At 41.4% G+C, this 22,549-nt stretch overlaps 1 long non-coding RNA gene across 1 annotated transcript in view; it reads right to left on the bottom strand.

Moving 5' to 3' along the window:
• Positions 1–1,153: 1,153 nt before the first annotated feature.
• LOC129429037 (uncharacterized) overlaps positions 1,154–22,549 on the bottom strand; it is a 164,327-nt gene continuing 142,931 nt past the window's right edge. Inside the window, exons 3-5 of the long non-coding RNA XR_012359099.1 lie at positions 4,966–5,062; positions 4,648–4,881; positions 1,154–2,030 (exon numbers count right to left, since the gene is read on the bottom strand). This is a non-coding gene — a long non-coding RNA (uncharacterized lncRNA). The remainder of the gene's footprint in view (positions 2,031–4,647; positions 4,882–4,965; positions 5,063–22,549) is intronic.

Consider the following 22,549-nt stretch of genomic DNA (forward strand, 5'->3'; position numbering starts at 1 on the left):
CATCCATAAGCTTTGCCAATAAGCATCCATAAGCTGTGGAACATTCTGTGATACAGCGCTTTCACCAGCAGATGTCCTCATCAAGCTCAGATTAGAAAAGCTTCGAGTAATTAACCTTTTTCCAATACAATTGGATTGAAAGCTTCGCTGCTTAAAGAAAGCTTCACTTCGCCATCACTACACCATCACTTCACCATGTTTCAAATTATTATGCACATGCCATGTTTGTTTATTTTTCCAATACAGTCTGTAAGTTTAAACATTTTTATTTACCCTCAACAGTTATATGACAGTGTGGATGTTATTATGTTTAAATGAAATAAAAATGTCAAAAGATACTTTAATACTTTGAAAAATATGCTGTTCCAAATTATTATGCAGAATGCACTTTAACCAGATTTAGTAAGGAATAATTGACGACGGCCATTGAATTATAAGAAAATAATGCACACCAAGGTGGTAATGCGGCACGACGCGAAGCGGAGTGCCGTTACACCGCAGGTGTGCATTATTTTCAAATAATTCAAAGGACCGGAGTCAATTATTCCTCTTATACCACGGTTACCACAAACATTGCTCTGTTGACTATTTTTAAGACATTTGACAAGTCAGGTGTGCGGTTCACAGAAAAATAATCAACACCCATAGAACATTTCTCAGCCAATCAGAATGCAGCATTCAACAGACCCGTGGTATAATATGATATAATGGATAATAATTATCCAAACACAATATAAAATAAATAATGTATTTACACAAGTTACATAATAATATATGAGCATATCTTTGACATGACTTCAACTATTCCAATTCATTAAGTAATATTTACCGGTCACAACTTTATTTTACGGTGTCACTGTTACAGTGTAATTATACATTTAAGTACTAAGTAATAATCATTAATAACATGTACTTACTATAGGGTTGGGGTTAGGATTAGGGTTTGGGTTAGTTGCATGTAATTATGCATAATTAACTGTTATTACAATAATAATTACATGTATCATGTGTAACAAAGACACCGTAAAATAAAGTGTTACCTATTTACCTTTAAAAGCAGTTCAATATTAATTTGACTGAAAGACGTCTTGGTCTCTTGCAGGGTTGATCTACAGACTGTACTGACAAATCTGGTCAGTAAAGTTGATAAAAGTTTAATCCCAACAAGCAACCAAATCAGGGTTGATGTTAAGCTAAGCAATGAGCGTTTGTACATGTGAATAGTCTGAGGCACTGATAAATTAGTGTGGTATTTTGTTTGGTTGTGTTTGAAAAAGGAAATCAAATTACTTCCTGTTAGATTTTTGTATTACATAGAAAATTGTGTGTTGTGTTTAGCAGAAGTGTTTTATGAAATACAAAACTAAGCACTGATGATACATCTTGTTTTATTTCCACATACATCTGTAATACTGCAACACAAGGATTCACGGGCATTTTAGTTGTATATAATTGTCTCTGTTGTATTATGTGGTGCAAAAAAAATAAAGCAATATGAATGGTGTTTACAGACATACTGTACAAAATGCAGAGCTGGGGGGTCATCCAGGACAGGTTTGGCAACCACTGCAATTATTTCACTAATGTGCATAACCTTTTCTGAAACATGCATATTAAAATAGATAGGAATCCAGCAAATGTTTTTCTGAAAACATATTTCCCCAGTTTCACAGACAAGACTTAAGCTAGTCTCAGACTAAAATGCATATTTGAGTGGTTTTAATGGAAAGTAACTTGTGCTGACATATCTTAAAGCATGTTTTGTCTCAAGATGTACACCAGTAATGTTTTTATTTTTCTAGTGTACATTTCTAGTGTAACTTAAATGTCCTAATTGAACTAAGCCCTAATCCTGGCTTTGTCTAAGCCATGTCTGTGAAACAGGTCCATTGTGACATAAACTTAACTCTGTACCTCGCATTTGCCAGTGTGGCCTTAGCATGCATTACAGACAGAAAAGGTTTCATCATATAGTTGGTGGTTGGAGCTCAGGCAACTTCTCTGCCATCTTTTCCAAATAAGGCCAATACCTGTAATGGGAAAACCACTTAGTAAATGCATGAGGTGCATGGCAAAAATGATAAGGAGACAAACCAGGGCCGATGTTACTACCTATGTACAATTCCTGTAAACAATCATGAACACCATAGTAATATTGAATTATATCTGCAAGACGAATCTGTGGTAGAAGTAAACTGATAACACTGTAGGGGTGCATCAGATTTGAATGGGAAATTTTAATTTCAAAATATCAATTTGGCTGGCACTGCATTTTGTTCCAATTAACATAAAAATGACTTTTACAATGTTTTGAGGAATTCCATTGAGATTTAGGGGTGCCACCTAACACATGAACTTTGGCGAAATTTCGAAAAATTGGAAATCTTTAGTCTAATTGCCAAAAGGTTGACCTGGAAATGTTGAGTACAGTGAACTTTTATACAGTAACATGTTCTATAGGGTTATCAAAGTAAAAGTTGTTTGTATTTCAGAATTCAATTTTAAGATTCTCTATTCAATTGTCCTATAGACAAAATGAATGGCGGTCAATGGGACATGTTCAAGTGGCCTTACCCTGAATTTTGTGCACCAGTGATGGATGTCGGCAACACATATTAAGTTAAATTGACTTTATTGTACCACTCAAGGGGCGATACTGACACATTTAAAAGAACAAACCCTCCACTCTAAAAAATGAGTGCTAAATAGCACTAAAACTGGTTGTTGGCTCGTAATCATAGGGGAACCATTTTTAGTATAGCACCTATGAAGAACCATACAGGGGGATATAGCACCAGATATGGTTCTATATAGACCCTTTCAAGGTTTGTAAACATTGAATGACTATTGGGTGCGCGCGCAGCATGGGGTCAAACTGTTCATACAATTTAGGCTTTCTAGTTTAATCTAACAGGGCTGAAAAATGACAACTTACCTGAAATGAAGTGAGCACTACAAACATAAGCCTCTTTGATCTTTGCATTGTCCCAGTCTGCACTTTTAATTGCTAGCCGCCACAGATGCAACGCAAGTAGGCCTTTTTGACGATGTCGAATAATACGCAGCTCAATCTGCTGTAATGACTTTTCTGACCCAGACATGCGCAGTGGGAACCGCCTGTGACGTGAACTGTGAAGGGGTCTATAGCACAACATGGATCTATACAGGTGCTACATAGGTGTTATATGGCACTTAAACAAGTTCCACCATGATTACGGGCCAGTGAACCAGTTTTGGTGCTATTTAGCACGTTTGTTTTTAGAGTGATAGTGGCTAACTTACTGGCAACTAACATGGCCTAATGGTAAGAGCTGACCCTAACTTAACTTCAAACTTAATTGCTTAGTCTGTGCCAGAGTCTGCTTCACTGAGCAACATCACCAGGGAGAAAGAGAGAGGAAATGGAACCTGAACTCTGAGCCTAGCCAGTGCGTCTCTCCGCTGATATGTCTCCCTACCTGCTACCCAACAGTAACATCCTATTCAGGGATTAGCTTGCGTTTGCAGCGGAGAAGGTTTGGCTGTTGGTTACGTTCATGTTCAACTGCCTACAGATGTGTAAACAAGGCAACCTCTGGTGAGCATGATGACTCCACCTTCAGGTCTGTGAAAACCTGGTTCAGGTGGACCTCACCGAATGGTTCCGACACCCAGAGATGGCCGGTGTTTGACGCAGTGGTGTCAAATGCCATGTTGACAACCTGGTCAGCATTGCACCAGTCCTACAGCAACTTGCATGTCAACCAGGCAATGATCACTCCACATGCCTCATTGGTCTGCTTCTTATAGACCCTTTTACTGTTTGTACAAAGTGATGACGTGGCAGTGTATGCGCGCGCATTTAGGCAACGGAAGTATGGTAAGAATCAACAGTGAAGCAACACAGACAGAGAAAGTTATTTTAAAAAGTTGACTTTATCAACTTTTTCTACACAAATACGAGATCCGTGTATTATAGTGGAGTGGATAGAAGACGTTAGCAGATGGCCAAAAATAAAGTTGCCACATGCATATTTACGTATATTATATTAGTGCAACCAAACGCAACAACCAGACATTTTGATGCTGGGAAACCATTTTAATAAACTTTCTGAGTTGCTAACACGTTAGAACCAATGGGGAATAACACCACTTCTGTTGCCTAAATGCGCACGCAGGCTATTTGATCACATGAGCTGTAAAATGGTCTATATGCCGGGACACCAAGCAGTTTCAGCCACGCTGCATCTCCAACCACCACTGTAAGATGCTCCTCCAACGGGTATTATAGAAATATGTAATAATACATACCCAACACAGAAATATCAGCTCAGTTTTCTTGAGCTGTAGTATTGTTTACCTCAGATCTTCATGGCCAGCATAGAGCACTGTTAACAACTTTATCCAACAAAAACAGATCTGCGCTGGCACCCCTAAATCATCATGTACTGGAAAAATATTTCCCATGTGTTGTTTCTACATGTATTGGAACACTTTTAGCACCCAGCCATATCAAATTTCAAGAATTGTGTTTTTTGATGCACCCTGTAGCTATATTAACCTTCTAAGTCCATAATATATTAAATGTGTTATTTGTAGCTAGCCATGGTGTTTTTCCCATGCATGGCATAGATTACTAACTGATGTCATTTGGCAATGGGTATCTACCTGCAAGCAATGTCCATACAGAAGAATCTCATGTTTGCAGCCTGTGCCAGTTCCTTCTGCAGGAACATTGGGTAGGCATATGTTTCACCACGATAGTGATTCAAGCCTTGCAACAAGATTCCATGTCTGCACACCGCTATTTCAAGGCCCTCTTCATCCACCTTGGCCCGGGATTTCTGATATTTCTCTGCCTGCTGTAAATGTTGCTGGCCCACAGACATCATGACCTGTCCTCTGAAAGTAAAAACAATGTGGTACATGTAATACCAGGACAAATTTTTTAAAAACTAGGGTTAATAGAGTTGAATAAATCCTTACACTACACATCTGGCTTCTTATTTGCTCAACAAAGGCAGATACTTTGGCATCTTCTGCAATGAACAGTCCATCAAAAAGAGGTGGTTGTTCGTCTGTCCTGTAAAATAAGAAATTTTTCATCAACAACACGATTAAATAATCATAAATGTTGCATTTACCTTAATATGAAATTTAACCATAAATGTGCCACGCATTTTAATCTGTATTAATTTGATCTGAACTTATACTCTGTGTTTGGAGTATAAGCTTTAATTTGTCCTCTGGCAAGAAGTTAAAACAAAAAAAAATTAATAACAATCACTGTAAAAAATTAGCTGTAATTATGCAGCTGGTTGCCAGTAACTTACTGTAGAAGGTTCATTTAACTTTGAACAAACTGTTGCCAGTAAATAACATAAATGTAAAATCTACCCTGCTGAAAAAAACAGCATCAAACCAGCATGGACCAGCATAGGAATTATGCTGGTCTATGCTGGTTTAGCTGGTGGTCACCAGCATACCAGCACCGAAACACAACATATGCTGGTATGACCAGCATGGGATGCTGGTGCTAATGCTGGTTTAGCTGGTGCTAATGCTGGTTTGGTGCTGGTTTAGCTGGTGCTAATGCTGGTGCTGATGCTAATGCTGGTTTAGCTGGTGTTCACTAGCAAACCAACACCAAAACAAAACATTTGCTGGTATGCTGTTTTTTTCAGCAGGGTACAGTAAGTTACTAGCAGCTAGTTGCCACTAATACCCAGTAATACTGTAATTTCTACAGACATTTTTGTTTATGTCTTAAGGCTACAGAAGGGAGACAAAAGTTATAAAACAATTTAACAAATTATTGTCATAGAACTCTAATGTCACAAGCAGGTTTAAAACACTGATATCTTTCAAACAGTTTTTAAAATGTACCAATTTGGATACAAATAATTTGAATGTTAAGCAAGCAATCATGCATTTTACACATTTTATTATTTTCTATGAACTGTTCCTCCTCTCTCCGTTTCTCTCTTTTTTCTTGTATTTATCTCTCCCCCTTTGGTTACACTTTATTTTGATAGTCAGCTTTAGACATTCTACTAACTATAAATAACTTTGCAACTAGATGTCAACTAACTTTAAATTATTTGCAACTATACGTCAACTAACTGTCATTAGAGTATGTAGATTAGTGATGCGCGGGTCGGCGTTTTTTCCAACCCGCGGGTCCCGCTTTTATGAAATATTTGGCCCGCCCCAACCCGCACCGCAACACTGTATCTATTTTTACAACCCGCACCGCCCCGCGCCCGCGACCATTAAAATAGACATATTAGGCATTTGTAATGTAAATAAAAAGAGGCTTTATTTTAGCCTAAGAGTGCTTGGAAACACTCATTAGATTACATCGCCATGTAAACTGGCAACAACATACACCAATGAGCCATAGAAACCAGCATGGTCATATTAATATAGAGATAGGATAATGATAAACCAGGAGTGTCCAATACATCGATCGCAAAGGCAATGCCGGTAGATAGCACATCAGTTAACTGTGTATTCTCATGCTGCTCCATGCCTCCACGGGAAAATTGGCATTATGAGTAACTGTGAAACACTTAAGTCTTTTTGAGTTGCTGTGCCTTTCTTCTCATATGTGTTTTTATAAATCTTATGGCTGCCCGCTGCAGCTCAGTCATGTAAACTTCAGAAATTTACAAGCTTGCAATCGCATCGCATTCTTGCTTTCATGCACGAGATGAAGCACGCGAGAGCGAGCGAACGAGGGAGAGAGAGAGAGAGAGTTTGTTTCACACAATCTCCGCTATTTTAAACAGTACTCGACATGTGCTCCAGGATTTTTTAACTCCTCAAGAAAATAGAGTAATGGTGACATCCCTAAATCCAATGTAGAGATATATGCAGTATAGTCCACGGATTTAAAGTGTTTTTAACATGTAGAACTTGTCGGCTTTATCATTTTAAAAGTAGATCACCACACAAAAAAGCAGCATTTGTATTATCTATTCACAAATTCCCTACCTTAATTTCTCGTGCAGATCGTCTTTCATCTTTTAATTCTCCGTTTGAAGTTGTTGTGGCTGGCAGCCAGCGGGAGCTACTTGGCGCTTCCGTGACGTCAAAGGTTTGGGGATATCAAGTTACGTTGCGCATTGCGGAAGTTACGTTGCCACATAGGCCTACGTAATTTAACCTTATCAAAGAACATAATTAAATGTAAAAATATATATTCCCAAATATTTAATATATATGCTACAGGGAATTATCAGTTTTTTTAATTTTGTTTTTAATGACCCGCCCCAACCCGCCCCGCATTAAAGTTACAATTTCTTTAACCGCCCCAACCCGACCCGCGGGTTACCCGCGGGTTACGAGACGACCCGCGCATCACTAATGTAGATCATTCTTGTGAATGATTGCGTTTGTGCACTGTATGGACACTGAGAGACACCGTACTAGTGAAAGTGCGCAGGAATCCGGTTGGCGCTGTTATATATTCGCCTGCCGGGTTAAAGGGTTTTAGTTTCGGTTTTGTTGCCTGTGGCTGTGTATGCTATAAACTGAATATACGCTACATGTTTACATAATAAATACGGCTGGTTTGAATTTACCATGGGCTCATCACTCATTTCTACATGGTGTCAGAAGATGAAACGAATCTATCGCCTGTGAGTTTTGTTAAACACAAGTTAAAGTTACGATTAAAGACGTGATGGCGGATGGATTTCGTAGACCAGACCCCCTCGTTTTCGACGGGAACCTCGCAGAGAATTGGCAAGTTTTTGAACAGGAGTACGACATCTTTATAGCAGCGGCGCACTCTGACAAGCCTGACAAAACAAAGGCATATATCCTCCTCAATCTCGCAGGAGCGGAGGCCATCGAACGGGAGCGTTCGTTTGTTTATGCAGCGGAGGTGAGAGCGCCAGGTGAAGGGGAAGCCATTATCGTCCAAGCAGAGTCTAGAGAAGACCCTGAGTGTCTGAAACGAAAATTTCAGGAGGTATGTAACCCTCAACATAACAAAACTATGGAGAGACACAAGTTTCATTCACGAAATCAAAAGCAAGGTGAAACTATCGAATCCTACATTAATGACTTGAGGATCAAAGCTAACGGTTGTCACTTTGGAAACCTTACAGATGAACTGATATGTGACAGAATAGTATGTGGCATCAGAAATGACAGCATAAGAAAGGCTTTGCTACATGACAGCGAATAAACTCTCACAAAAGCTATCACAATCTGCCGCATATATGAGATGACTGAAGAAAGTAATAGAACGCTAGCCATGCCTCAAACAGCAACCACTGTCGACGCAGTTCAGCCAAATTCCAGTGGGTGGCACCAAAGGTCAAGATATAAACCTCAAGCAGGCAAACAAGAGGCAAAATGCATTACAAATTGCAGCAATTGTGGAGGTAGCCATACTGCACAGAGAGACAAGTGTCCTGCTTTTGGCCAGCAATGCCATAACTGTAAAAAATTCAATCATTACAAAAAATGCTGTAAGTCCATGTCACACCGCCAAGGCTATGAAAAGAAAAGCTATGCAAGGCACAAAGACTATAGAAAATCTGTTCACCAGTTGGAACTGGAAAAGACAGACAACAGCGTCTGTGATGACACTTTTTATGTGGACGGTGTTGAACTCAATGACAAGTGTGTGAACACCATCACTCCTCAAACAGAAAGAACAGATGAAGGATTTGTTACACTGCACATACATAACAAGCCCTTTGAAATGAAAGTAGATACAGATGCTAAGTGCAACATGATGTCAAAAGATGCCTTCCAACAACTTGCTGACGGCGAGTGACCAGTAAAATGCAGCAAAGACACCAACTTAGTGGCTTATGGAGGCAGCAAAATAGAAACTACTGGTATAGTCACACTGCCTTGCTGTTTAGATGGAGAGCAACACACACTACCTTTTTTTCTCGTGGACCGAGACGTTGTGCCACTACTGGGATTTCGTGCATGTGTGCGCATGGGTATTGTCACAATGAGCCCCTACGTTCATCATGTTAGCACTGAGAACGATGACGATTTCACCCAACAGATACTCGCACAAAACAAAGATGTGTTCAGTGACGAGCTAGGGAAACTTCCTATCATATACTCTATGACACTGGATCCAACTGTACAACCAGTAGTTCGTCCAGCACATCGTATTCCAGTGGCAATGCAGACACGTGTCAAAGCTGAGCTCGACAACATGCAGAATAACGGTGTCATAACTACAGTTTCAGAACCTACAGACTGGGTCTCGTCTATGGTAGCAACACACAAGAAAGACAAACAAGAAATCAGACTGTGTATTAATCCAAAGGACCTCAACACTGCTCTGAAGAGACTCCACTATCCAATGCATAGCGTTGAGGAAGTTGCCACCCAGATGTCAGGTGCAACGGTGTTTTCTGTAGTAGACGCAAAGAGCTGATTCTGGCAAATACCTCTCGATGATAAGTCATCAATGCTCACCACTTTCAGCACACCGTTCAGGCGCTACAGATTCCTTCGTATGCCATTCGGCATAAGTTCAGCAAGCGAAGTTTTCCAGCGCTCAATGGAGCAGCTGTTTGCAGGATATCCGTGTGCTATTATAGTGGACGACATCATTGTAGGAGGTCGTGATGCTACTGAACATGACGCCAACCTAAAACTAGTGTCTGACCAAGCCCGGGAGATAAACCTCAGGCTGAATCGTCTCAAATGCAAGTTCCGCCTGGACCAGGTCTGCTATGTAGGCCACATATTTACAAAGGAGGGCCTCAAAGCCGACCCTGCCAAGACCGTGGCGATCACAAACATGCCAGTCCCTCAAGATGTCCCAGCAATGCAGCGATTTCTTGGCATGGTAAATTATCTTGGGAAGTTCATCCCGAACCTAAGCGAGATGGCAGCGCCTCTGAGACAGCTCACACACAAAGACACTGCGTGGTGCTGGCTTCCACAGCATCAGCAGGCGCTCGATCGTCTCAAATCATGCCTATCCAGCCCTCCAGTCTTATCTTACTATGATGTAAGGAAACCAGTTACACTGACCTGTGATGCGTCATGTTATGGACTTGGTGCTGCATGTCTACAGGAGGAGAGACCAGTCGCTTTACGCATCTCGCACGCTCACCGACACGGAAACCCGTTACGCCCAAATCGAAGGAGCTTTTGGCAGTGGTGTTTGCGTGCACCAAATTCAGGGATTACGTGTATGGGAAGTCCACAGTCATTGAAACTGACCACCAACCCCTCGTAACGATCCTAAAAAAGCCCATTCACACTGCTCCTGCCCGACTGCAAAGGATGTTACTACAGTTACAAGCTTATGACATCACGCTGGTCTACAAGAAGGGTAAGCACATGTACTTAGCCGACACCCTATCACAAGCTCCAAACAAACCTGTTTCACAAAGCCCAGCTGCAAACAGTACATTTGACGTGATGTCCATCAGCTATATCTCAACTAACAGACTAGAAGAACTCCGGACACACACAGCACAGGATCAGGTGCTACAAACTCTCAGCACAGTTATTCAACGTGGATGGCCTGACAAAGAACGCAGCGTCCACCCATCCATTCATTCATTCTTCCCTTACAGAGATGAGCTGGTGGTGGAAGATGGAATAGTAATCAAGGGCCACAAAGCAGTAATTCCGCACTCTCTGCACCGGGAATACATCAATATTGTACACAGAGGTCACCCAGGCTTAGAGGCAACCAGACGCAGGGCCAGGAGCACTGTCTTTTGGCCGTCAATGAACAAGGACATTGCAGAAGAACTGATATCATGCTCCGTCTGCAATAGCACCAGACCACACCAGCAAAAGGAACCTTTACACCCACATCCAGTTCCAGCCTTGCCATGGTCTATGGTGGCTACTGATATGTTTGAGTGGCACGGACAACAGTACCACGTGCTCGTGGACTCATACTCAGGGTGGTATGAAATTGACCTTCTCCGCGACACAACTTCAGCAGCTGTGATCACGAAGCTGAAAAGGCATTTTTCTGTCCATGGAACACCTCACACCCTCATCAGTGATAATGCCAGGCAATACACAAGCCAACGCTTCAAGGATTTCGCCAAGCAGTGGGACTTCATTCACGTCACCAGCAGCCCGGGATATCCACAGTCAAACGGACTGGCAGAAAGAGCAGTCCGTAGTGCCAAACTACTGATGGAAAAATCTCACAGAGATGGGACTGATGTGTATCTTAACCTGCTGAACATCAGGAACATTCCCCGCGACCAAGCATTGGGCTCGCCAGCAGAACGTCTGATGTCACGACAGACATGCTCGACTTTTCCTATCAGCACCAAACTGCTAGAGCCAGCCCCGAAAAACACAAAGCGGGTCACTGCCCAACTTCAAAATAAAAGACTCATTCAAAAGCGGTACTATGATGCATCAAGCCGCCCACTACAGCCACTTGAAGAAGGACAAGTCGTAAGGATGCAGACCATCAAGGGACACAACCACTTGGGCACTGTGAAGGAAGTGTGCGAGGAACCACGCTCATACATCATCGAGTCTAACGGAGGGACCTACAGGAGACATCGCCGCCACATCCTCCCAGTCGCCGAGCCACCACCACTACAGGTCGACCCAGCAGACTTTGATTGTCAATACGCCAATCCGGCTAAACCAGTCAGTCCCCCACACACACCACAAACACCACACATACCTCGAGAGACCCAGGTAACACCTCAGCCTACCAGCAATCAGCAGAGGCTTGCTGTTCAGTCTCCAACGACGGTAACACCAGGTAACACACTGTACGTGACACGCTCCAAAGTATAAGGCCTAATCCAAAGTATAAGCTATGAGCATCTCACTGTTATGGACTGCAAACCAAGGACATTTAAAAAAAAAAAGAAATATTTTTTGTTATTTTGCAATATACTCTATGGGACTCTATAGCTCTGATTATAGTGCATAGCATAAAGCTCTATGTTATTAAAAAAATAATAATAATTTTGTTCCAGTGAAAATGTCTTCAGATGCCACTTAATGCACTTATTTCACAAAAGAATGTTAAAATGTTTTGAATGTTACAAGTACAATTTCCCAATATGGAAAATTTAACTGTTATAGGGTTGTAAGTTAATACCTAACCTTTTATTCAGTTTTGCCGTAGTAGGCACAATCTAAAGAAGGAGGATGTAGATCATTCTTGTGAATGATTGCGTTTGTGCACTGTATGGACACTGAGAGACACCGTACTAGTGAAAGTGCGCATGCGCAGGAGTCCGGTTGGCGCTGTTATATATTCGCCTGCCGGGTTAAAGGGTTTTAGTTTCGGTTTTGTTGCCTGTGGCTGTGTATGCTATAAACTGAATATACGCTACATGTTTACATAATAAATACGGCTGGTTTGAATTTACCATGGGCTCATCACTCATTTCTACAGAGTATTAGTAGACGGTAAGAGTTAGGTGAAGGCGAAAGGTTAGTTTTATGAAAGAAAGATTAAATAATCATTTTTTGACACTGGCACATACTCTGTTTTTTTTTAATATATCACAGAGACTACAGAGAGAGACACAAAGGCACCAACACACATTCAGTCACAAGCAGGCCTGCCCACCTCGCGTGACACCCAAGGTGGTACGTCAGTCTTAATCGGCCTTCACCACTGATGGTATAGCCCCACTTGTGAACAGTTCAGCACCCAATGTCCTTCCCAGCCTCATCGATACTTCTACCCAAAAAAAAGTTTTTTTCATTGCTGTCCCTATGGGACTCGAACCCTGGCAACATGATCTCACAAAGTTCCATGGGATAGTCACGGAACTTTGTGCTCATTTTTCCGTGGCATTCTCACGGATCTCCGCATTTTTCCGTGGCCCTGCTACGGACTGCCTTTTTCGTGGCATTCTCACGGATTGGTTACTCAACTGCTTTTTCCTATTTTCAAACCATTTTCGCTTCGGTTTAGGGTTAGATTTGGTGTTTGCGTTAGTATGTCACTTTAACTATTGGTTTATACTATTTTTTCTGATTTATTCTTTTATATTTTCTAAACTTTAAACAATTGTCGCCTGGCGTTGGGGTTAGAGTTGGGTTTGGGTAGGGATGTAATTTCATGTAAATCTAACCCTAAACCGAAGCGAAAATGGTAAGAAAATAGGACAAAACAGTTGAGTAACCAATCCGTGAGAATGCCACAAAAAAGGCAGTCCGTAGCAGGGTCACGGAAAAATGCGGAGATCCGTGAGAATGCCACGGGAAAATTAGCACAAAATTCCGTGACTATGCCACGGAAATTCGTGAGATCAGGTTGACCCTGGTCCTCCCGCTGACACTCCTAGAGGACTAACCACTGTACTATTTATAGTTTCATCAATTCAATATAAAACTGTTTATACTAAAATATATACATATTTATATATGTATTCATTCAAATTTACACACAAAAAACCTATAAAGAGACACATTAACATTATTGAACACTCCACCAGGTGGTGTAATAATTTCAAGAACCTCTAAACCCCATCTCCAAAACCAAAACTTAAATCTTCAATTTGCCAATTTTTCTAATTCTATCACCATATAACATACCTACAGATAATGTCATGGACCCACATGCTCAATACTGTTCTAACTATCAGCTCCATCGATTTTCATGAAATAGTTTGTCACAAAGTGCTCATTCAAAACTAATAATTAAGTGTTTAAACAAAATAAACCCAAATTAGTGTATCACAAATTTTATACAAAATCAAAACATGCATTTGCACACTTTAAATAAAAAATCAAATAAAATTATAAAAAGAAGACCTAATCATGAACTTAACGAAAGAGCTTAATTTGTATGAGTTTTTAAGTTGATCCCACATTTAGTTTATACACATGTGTAAGGTTTTGTTCTGTGTTTTCTTGTATTCTGTGTATTTTTGTATTTTGGACTTTTATTTTGACATCCTGTTCTGTTCTGGCTTTTATTTTGAAAAACATCCTGCCATGTTTCACTTCACACTTCCTGTCTGTTTGTATAAAGCCACTTCCTGTACTCCAGTTCAATGCTGATTATTACATCGCCACATCCTGTCTGTATCTGAATCTGTTATCTGTATCTGTTAATCTGTTTTGGTATCTGTATCTGTTCCTGTTTTGATCTGTGCCTGTTATTTGGATTTTGCCTGTTTGCCGCCTGCCCTGATATATTTTGCCTGTCTTTGGATTTACGAATTGGATTCACCCTTTATGGATATGTTTGCTGGCCCTTTTTGGGATTTTTCAAATAAACACCTTTTGCAAATGGATTCACCCTTTCACTCGCTTTCTTCAAAGCACGCCCCGTTACAGAATAATCAGCCTAACCCGGAATCCAGCAAAGGTTTGTAACTTCCCACCAGCACTATGAAACCTGTTTTTGCACTGCTTGCACTCCGTCAAAACCACCGGCCCATTGAGGATTATGTAAGTGACTTTCTGGAATTATCTAATCAAGTACATTATGATGAGGAAACATTGAAACCCATTTTTTACAATGCTCTTGATGAATGGCCGCGCTTGTGTATGCCCCATGATATGTCTGCCTGGTCCCTGGAGAGTTATATTGACTTTGCCCTGTTGTTGTGTGGCTCTCCCTTCACGGTGGGTGTTGCGGATAGCAAACCAGAGGCTATTCCCAACACGCCACACCATGTCCTGCCTGTTCTACCCACACCTGTACACACCATACCTGCTCCCAAAATGGCCGCCACCATGCCTGCTCCCAAAATGGCCGCCACCATGCCTGCTCCCAAAATGGCCGCCATCCTGCCTGTCCCTAAAATGGCCGCCATCCTGCCTGTTCCCAAAATGGCCGCCATCCTGCCTGTCTCTGCACTCGCACCTGTTGTGGAGAGAGCCACTGTTATCCCTGCACCTGGGTTTCAGAGAGCCATCGTCACCACCACACCTGCACTGATGAGGGCTATTGTTCACCCTGCACCTGATGTCAAGATGGCCACCATGCCTGAACCAACGACCACAGAGGTATGTTTCATTGACTCAATACTTTCTGAATTTGCCATAGCCCTGTGGTGCGTTTGGTCTGCCTTCTGCTCTGTTGTTCCCGAGGTTCCTCAAGGCCCTGAATCTGACCCATCTGACTCATCTGATCTGCCCGACTCATCTGATCTGCCCGACTCATCTGATCTGCCCGACTCATCTGATCTGCCCGACTCATCTGATCTGCCCGACTCATCTGATCTGCCCGACTCATCTGATCTGCCCGACTCATCTGATCTGCCCGACTCATCTGATCTACCTGATCTGCCTGATTCGCCTAATCCGCCCGACTCCTCTGATTCTTCTGATTCATCTGATTCGTCTGTCTCACCTGATTCACATGATTCGTCTGGCTCACCTGGCTCCCCTGTCTTATCTGACTCACCTGGCTCATCTGATTCACCTGGCTCACTTGATTCGTCTGGTCCACCACCTGGGACTTCGCCACCTTGGGCTGTGGAAGCTTTCCCGAGTTTTTTTTTGGGGGGGGTAGTACCCGGACACAGGAAGGAGGCAGAGGACACCGAGGCGGAGATCGAAGTGGACTCTGATCCCTCCTCTCCTGGTGTTCCAGGCCTATCCTTACCTCATGACCAAGCTTCATGTTTGCCCAATGACCTAGCTTCAAGTCTGCCCGTTGATCCTGCTCCATGCATGCCCGTTGACCCAGGTCCAAGCCTGCCCCATGACCCAGGTCCAAGCCTGCCCCATGACCCAGGTCCAAGCCTGCCCCATGACCCAGGTCCAAGCCTGCCCCATGACCCAGGCCCGCATCTGCCCCATGACCCAGGCCCGCATCTGCCCCATGACCCAGGCCCGCATCTGCCCCATGTTCCTGGACCATCCTGGCCATATGACCCAGGACCTCTCCTGAACTGCCCTGCCTTCGCCAAGAGGTCCTGGCCCGCCCGCCCACCCTCTATTGGACTTGATTATTTGTTTGTTGGGCTGCGGGAGTCGCCCTTTAGAGGGGGGGTTCTGTAAGGTTTTGTTCTGTGTTTTCTTGTATTCTGTGTATTTTTGTATTTTGGACTTTTATTTTGACATCCTGTTCTGTTCTGGCTTTTATTTTGAAATACATCCTGCCATGTTTCACTTCACACTTCCTGTCTGTTTGTATAAAGCCACTTCCTGTACTCCAGTTCAATGCGGATTATTACATCGCCACATCCTGTCTGTTATCTGAATCTGTTATCTGTATCTGTTAATCTGTTTTGGTATCTGTATCTGTTCCTGTTTTGATCTGTGCCTGTTATTTGGATTTTGCCTGTTTGCCGCCTGCCCTGATATATTTTGCCTGTCTTTGGATTTACGAATTGGATTCACCCTTTATGGATATGTTTGCTGGCCCTTTTTGGGATTTTTCAAATAAACACCTTTTGCAAATGGATTCACCCTTTCACTCGCTTTCTTCAAAGCACGCCCCGTTACAACATGGTATATTAAGGTTTTAAAAGGCAAATTATCCTATTATTTAGGATATTTAAGGTTGAACGATTTTAGGTCCAAGGAGACTGGGGCTAGGGTTTTTATAAAAAGACTTGATATTAGGGTTAGAATTTGGGCAAGGTCAAGGGTTAAACCATCTTTCTAGACCTAAAACATGGAAAAATATGGATAAAATACGCATCATAGGTGTTTAGGTTTGAGGAGATTGGGGTTAGAGAAACAGAGGCCTGATGTTAGGGTTAGGATTTGGACAAGGTTAGGGGTTAGACCATCTTTCTAGACCTAAAACATGTAAAAAATACAAATGAAATACCCGTCATAGATGCTTTAGGTTTTGGGGACCCACAGTTAAAACATTTTACTAAACCCAGTTTCCTCATCTCTGATTAAATCCCTCCAGTGTCCATGTATTTAGCCTTTCTATCCAAATATACTCTCTTTTCCTTCTCTGTGTGTCTGTCCACCGGAGGTCCGTCTCCAACCCGGTTATGTTCAAATGTTGTGTCCCATGTGTGCTAAAATGTATGACCAGAGGTGTATCTAGCGTTTGTTTGTTAATTGTATACAAGTGTTGCTTTAATCTTACCATGATACTGTGTTTCGTCTCGCCTACATACCTTCTGTTACAATGCCTACAGGTGATCATATATACAACATTCGTAGTATATAGAGACATGTTGTTTTACAGGGCAACCCTTGTCTTCTGATCCAAAATACTTTACCAATTGAAAATAAGGAGCCACAGAGGGAGCTTGTTTACGATCAGGCCTAAGGGTGGACTTCACTAAGATGTCTTTGAGATTAGGATTTCTCCTATATGCAGATATGATTTTGAAGGGTTCCAACTCTCCAACACTCTTTTTAACATACTCAAAATTATTTTTAATCTTGACATTCAATCCCTTAGGTTTTTCAGAGAATGTTGTGATTAATGGGATGAAATCCCCAGGATCTGGCTCCACTGGTTCACCCTTCCCCTGCCTCAATTCCTGCAATGTAACTGCCTTGATACTCCGTAGAAATCTCTTAGTATATCCCCTCGGTCTCAAGGCAGTGAAGAGAATTTGTGTAGCTTCATTAAAATGTTGTTCCTGTGAGCCAATCCTATAAAACCTAATTAGCTGAGATTTAATAAGGCCTTTAAATGTATGTTTGGGATGATAACTTGTTTTATGTAGGAGACAATGTACATCCATGGGTTTAAAAAACACTTTCGTTTGGAGTTGTTTCTGCCCATCAGTTGTCTCTGTAAAAAAGACCGTAGTGTCCAGAAAGTTTATGTGCTCATAATGAACATTGCTTTTTATATGAATGTGATGTGCATTAGCCATGTCCATAAAATGATGGAACGAAGTTTCATTATGGTGCCAGATCCCAAAAATATCATCTAAATACCTAAAGTATATGAAAGGCAGATTGGAGAACTTCAAAAATAATGTCCTTTCCCACTCAGCCATATAGATGTTAGCATAGGTTGGGGCAAATTTCTTACCCATTGCCGTACCCTGAGTCTGTAGAAAAAGTTGGGAATTAAATTCAAAATCATTACGAGTCAGGTTTATTTCAAGTAATTTTAAGATAGCCTTATCTGGTCTGAGTGGGTCAGGATATTGCTGGAACCAGCGCTTCACTGCCTGTATACCTAATTCAGTATTAATATTGGTGTATAGACTCTCAACATCAATAGTAAACAAGAAGGAATTTGCTGGAAACTGCTTAAACCTGATTTTGTCTATAAAATCAAATGTATCTTTTAAATGATGTTTTATTAACAAAGTTCGGGAGGAACACGTTCAAAAATCAACCTAATCACCTCAACTACGACCAGCTGTTGACAATCAGCAATCAGGTATCCACCTGATTGGCATCAACAGAAACCTATATAGACTGGAAACCAACTCACCCTCATTCCTCGATAGTTTCAGCATGAATTGGACATTGCTTAAACTTAAGACAAACATCAACCAACGCTAGTTATTGTCCAAACGAGGCTTCCTGAACCAATGAGGCTTTCCAGCCCATTGGTTCGCCAAAAGGTTCATTTACCCGAAGCCTCATGAAACACTGTGCTCTCCAGTGACACCTGCTGTGCAAAGCAATGTATCGCACACGCACACAAATCTATTCATTTTGAGCAACCAAATTGTCATGGTGTGGGCTTTTGAATAAAGTATATTAAAGAAAGTATTTTACTCTGCTTGTGTTAACCTATGTACACACAACTCACACATACACAACTTTGTGTTCAACTATACAGTAGTTCTTGAGTTAGTGATAACAGTGAATGCACAAAATAAAGAAATGAAGAGTTTCGTTGCAAAACGAGATAAATCCATTTTTTTAACATTTTTGTCAAAACATGTTTATTATTACGTTATCATGTTATTATTTTGTTTTATGGTGCTACTTAGCTGTATTTTTTAAGTTATGAAGGTTTAAATCAAAACAAACAAACTGCAGTTGCATTGAAATTAATTGGAATGCACAACCAAAAAACAAGATTTCTGAACAATTAAAAAACGGTGGTTATCCCGTTTTGCAACGAAACTCTTCAAATTATCGTGAGTGCAGTGCTTATTGAACTGGGGCTGCAATAGTGCAATGCTTATGGGACTGGAAGTGTGGAACAGCAAACTGCAACACGGAAAATGGTTTACTGGTTTTTATTTAGAAACAAAAGTTTTTTAACAGTATTTGGATTGAGGCGGTTTCTGTTTTTAGAAAACACCCTATCACAGGGCACTGATGATGCTGGACAACATAAGAAGATCAGTGCCAGCTTATATAAATTGGGATATTGGACCTTCTGTTTGTTCCAATATCCCAATGGATCCTCAGTCCTTCTAGGTTATCCCTAATACAGTCTTATAATAATAATAATAACAGCACCAATAATATATATATAATAATAACACTACTACTAATATAGGCTATATAATATAATTACGTATTATAGGTATTAGAACTAGACATATGCTAATTTACTCTAATGATCTACTGAACTAGGCTATGTATAATTGACTCTAAAAATCTACTAAACTAAGTGTAATATAATATATAATACAGGCTATGATATATAATGCTAACTATACTAGAAACTCACTACAACCTCGCCACTACTCGCTACAACCAACACTTTAACATCAATGCAAACGTACTGCAAAACCCCACAAGAGGCGCGAGTTTCGAACCGTAAGCGAAACTCAGAATGAAGCAATGACGTATTCAACAGAAAACGAGGCCTCGTTTGTCATCGTCACGTGATTTTCACGGAAACAATACAAGCCTCGAATCGGGGCTTCATCTGGAACGCCCCTTTTTGCTCGACACAAGCTCCGGAGCCTCGCTTCAGATGTCCCATCACTAACCAACGCCAACATCTTCTCTAAGAAGTTCCATAATCTTCACATCTCTCTCCAACCAACTTTTCCCTCTACAAAATCAGCACCCCGCTGCAAAGCCACAAACTAAACAAGGAAAGATCATAAAGCTACATCTCTACTCACCAAAAGGTTTTCCATCAGAAGGTTTCATCAGACTGCACCAGCAGGCCTTCAGCCTGTCCAGGTTGTGATCCAGATTCTGCCGCCAAGCCTCAATCATCTTTTCGCTACAAAGCAGCCGGCCATGCACCGCACGATGCAACATATCCCAGCGATACAGGTTTCCTATCCAGCTCAAGCATGTTTCCGCCAGTGGTGTTATAGCCCTGCCTTCACAAGCCTTTCTGTCTAATTACTAGCCCTTTCCCCTGTCTGTGGCCTGCGGCTCCACCATCGGGCTTGAGCACGAGGCTGCCTCCGCTAGCAGCGCATAACCAGCTGCACTGGCAGTGGAAGCAGCTCCAACAGCTACATTAATTTAATTCCATACTGGGAAACGCAATCGTTTTACATAAGGAACACAACCCGAGCCTATATAGATTCCTGCCCCGCATCAGCAGGTGACACATCGATGTTGTTTCGCTGGCTCGTGTGCGGGAACATGCTCGGGGGTGCTTTTCCCAAGCAACGGCATAACGCACTGCTGAACCACCATACCGTGCATAGTTGGAGAGGCCAGCTGGCTTGTCATGACTATTTCCCGAAAACATAGCAACTTTGTCGCACATCCGTCGTTGAACTATGTTGGCTCAACAATAAAGTAAATGATGTCAAGACAAATTAATTAGTTCAGATCGATTTAATATCATCTTATTGCTGTAAACTACATACATCACATCTAAAGACTGCTTTTGTTGTCATGTTTTAGTTCTCTGTTGTTTAAATCTAAGATTCGTCTTTCATTTGCAAGTTTCCTTCTACGTCACTCATTCCAGGGATTCCCCAGGGTCTTAAAGCTCGTAGTTCTGCGCAGTTTTCCAAAAACAGCGCTTCAATTCGGTTAACAACATAAAAGACATGAAACAGACTTTGTATATATTTAGATTACGGTTATAGAAGGCACTGCATGCTTTTTTTTATTTTGTTTAAAAGCATGATCTACCCAAGTCTACATGTTATACTAACTAGGAACTATACCTCTAACCACAGCCGTCCAACTGATATTTGGACATTTAATGCGGCTGATAAATAACATCACTGAGCCTGACTAAACTTAAGAGCACTTTATTTGAGATCTTTTCAAATAAAAGATCATGTCATTTAATGCAACATGGATGAAAGTGCAATTTTAAATAGATTATTTATTGATAAATAATGTCCTATTAAAGAAGCGGATTTTGTTTGTAGCTTATTGCCATCAATTATAGTTCTTAGAAATCAAATTGGTATCATCCAAAACCTGTATCGTCATGTCACAATTAAAGTAAAATCGAAATTCTGAATTGGCCAAGGAAATTGGAATCAGCGCATCTTCACTTGAAACCCCAACCTCAAATGCCTCTTTAGATACCATCCTCCAAGCTGTATCCCCCAGAAACCTACAAACCTACCTAACCCCTTGAAAGAGCGTCAAGACTTTCTACTCTTCTTACAACCTGTTTCCTGATTTTGTCCTACTCACCATCTCATTCATTTCCTACCTCAATCACCACAAGAACCTCAAAGCCAGCTCCATTAAAGGATACCTAAGTGGAATCCAAAATTTTTCCACAAACTTTTTTTTTTCCGGCTCACCCTCTCCAGTAATAGCTAGCACCCAGACATCCATACTTGTTAGGAATCCAAAGAATCCACCCCACCCGTCCTGATGCAAGACAGCCAGAAACCTTAGAAATACTCACCATATGCATCTCCACGCTCTGTCGAGGTTACCAATCCACTAACACCACCCTCATACTCTACGCAATGTTCATTCTGGCCATCACTTGCAACTTCAATCCAAATAATCACCCAACAGTTTCAGATATATGTAGCAAATGGCTCTGAGTCAGATTGAGGCCACATGGCGTCTGGATCGTAAACAGCCCTAAAATTGTGACTTTAGATAACCCTGTGTCCTGAACACAATCACCCAGATATCTACCACCTATCAGGGGTGTAAAATGGGCAACAATTAAAACAAATGCAGTCTTCAAAGGAGGTTCAAAGGAATTCCACCAGAGAAACCTGAGACCCGATCGAATGACAGTCGCCAGAGACACAGCAGGGGGGGGGGGGGCACGGACTATATGTCTCTGATGAAACCACGTTTAAAAATCACAATGAGCTGTTTAAATGTGTATATATATGTTATATCCCTTTACTGCATGATCATGTATGTGTGATGTAACTGTGTGTTAACACTTTAGTTAGATTTTATTCACTGTAGCATGGTTCACATCTTAGGTATGAAATTATTATTCAACGTGATCTTAAACCCATGTCTTATCTAGTATCAAATTAATCTACTCTTTATTTCCCAATCATTTCTAGGTATCATATTACCATAAGCCGCATCAATGTCATTTAATATCCATTTGAAGAGTTATGGAAACAAACTTTTATCATTATGCAATTACGCAAATGTGATGTCTGAAAGAACAAAGGCTTGTTTCCCCGCGCGATCAAACACTTCGCACATTGGTCATTCACCTAAAATGGGCTGGGCGTGTGAAAGGTCAAAACGGCCTATCGCCCAAGCCATCGTTGCTCAATTTGCTCAGTTCGCTCAATCTCTCAATCACTCATGAGCGCTCAGTCGCCCGGTTACTCAGGTAACCCAT

The sequence above is a fragment of the Misgurnus anguillicaudatus genome, chromosome 19 (genome assembly GCF_027580225.2).
Source record: "Misgurnus anguillicaudatus chromosome 19, ASM2758022v2, whole genome shotgun sequence".
In the NCBI taxonomy this organism is placed as follows: domain Eukaryota; kingdom Metazoa; phylum Chordata; class Actinopteri; order Cypriniformes; family Cobitidae; genus Misgurnus; species Misgurnus anguillicaudatus.